Raw genomic sequence first — 1,337 nt, forward strand, 5'->3', positions numbered from 1 at the left:
GGGGGCGACAGGGGGGCGCAGGGGCCGACGCCTGGGAGGTGGGGGAGCAGGAGGGAGCAGGGGATGAGGCGGGGGGTGGGGGCTGACTCTTGGGGCGTTGGCGCCCGGGGCGGGCAGGGAGAGGGGAGCTGACGCCCGTAGGTTGGGGGGGAGGACGGGGGCGGGAACCGCTCGGCGCGGGAGAGCAGGCCGGGCGCTGCGCCCTGTTCCCGCCTGCGGGTGTAGACGGTGCCCGCTGAGGTCCCCCTGGGGCCCTGCTCAGGCAGTGGGATGGATTCAGACGGTGGGGGAGTCTGAGTTCGGAGGTGGTTTGCAGAATGCGGGTTCAGCTGTGGTTTGGACCGACTCGCCCTCGGGGTGCGTGTGGGTTTGAACGTTGGGTGCAGTCGTCGTCATGGGTTGCCGGTGGCGGAAGCAGCCCCGCCTGGCCCTCCGCACCTAGGGCTGCGGGGGAGCGCGAAGGGGCAGCCTGACCTCGTCCGCCCCGGGCCTTCAGGCGTTCAGACCCCCAGCCCCGCAGGCTCCCCTCAGTCAGATGTGCTCCGAGACCGGTTCCGTAGTCGTGCGCAGACTCGAGTCCCCCGAGTTTCCAGCGGCGCAGACCCGGTGGGCTGCAATCCGACGGAGACCCCTCTAGGTGCGCTAGCAGGCCGCGGGTGGTTCAGCCCGGACTGGTTCCCGGAAGGGGGTGTCTTGTTGAAGGCTGTCCTCCTGGCAGTTCTGCGGGTCTTTTCGCAGTGGAGCCTCTCTCGCGCGCCCTGCGCGTCTCGGGGTCTGGGGGGGTCAGCAAGCATTCCGGGGCTGCCTGGTGGCCCGGCCAGGGCGTGCCGTGCTGGGGAAGGTGGCCCTCAGGGAGCTCAGTGCGATGGAGAAGACAGGTCATCAGGTAGCAACAGCAACATGCCAGCGCTTTACACTCACTAGCTTCCGTTATCGCAGGAACCGCAGAAGGCCGGGTCGTAATTAGCCCGGTATCTTGGTTACCCCTACAACAGCGCAGAGCCCATTAGCCGAATGCTTCCTCAGGTCTGCAGCCTGGCCTGGCTTCAGCCTGGCGCTTCCGGTGCTCCCCAGCAGCACGTGTGTGCTTGATTCACCGGAGGGTCCGCTGGCGCCGGGGGGCGGGCTCCTCCGCCCTCCTCCGCCCTCCTCCGCCCTCCGTGGATTCGCGGGGTCGCTGCCCGCGCTCGCCCCAGCGGCGTCGCCGGCTCCTGACTTGGCTGCTGAAGGTTCCCAAGAGCACAGCCCATTTTACAGACGGGGAAACCCAAAGAGAAGAAGGTTGACTCATTTGTCCAAAGCAGAGCTGAGATTTTATTTTTAAGATTTGTTATTTA

The sequence above is a fragment of the Neomonachus schauinslandi genome, chromosome 1 (genome assembly GCF_002201575.2).
Source record: "Neomonachus schauinslandi chromosome 1, ASM220157v2, whole genome shotgun sequence".
Taxonomy (NCBI): domain Eukaryota; kingdom Metazoa; phylum Chordata; class Mammalia; order Carnivora; family Phocidae; genus Neomonachus; species Neomonachus schauinslandi.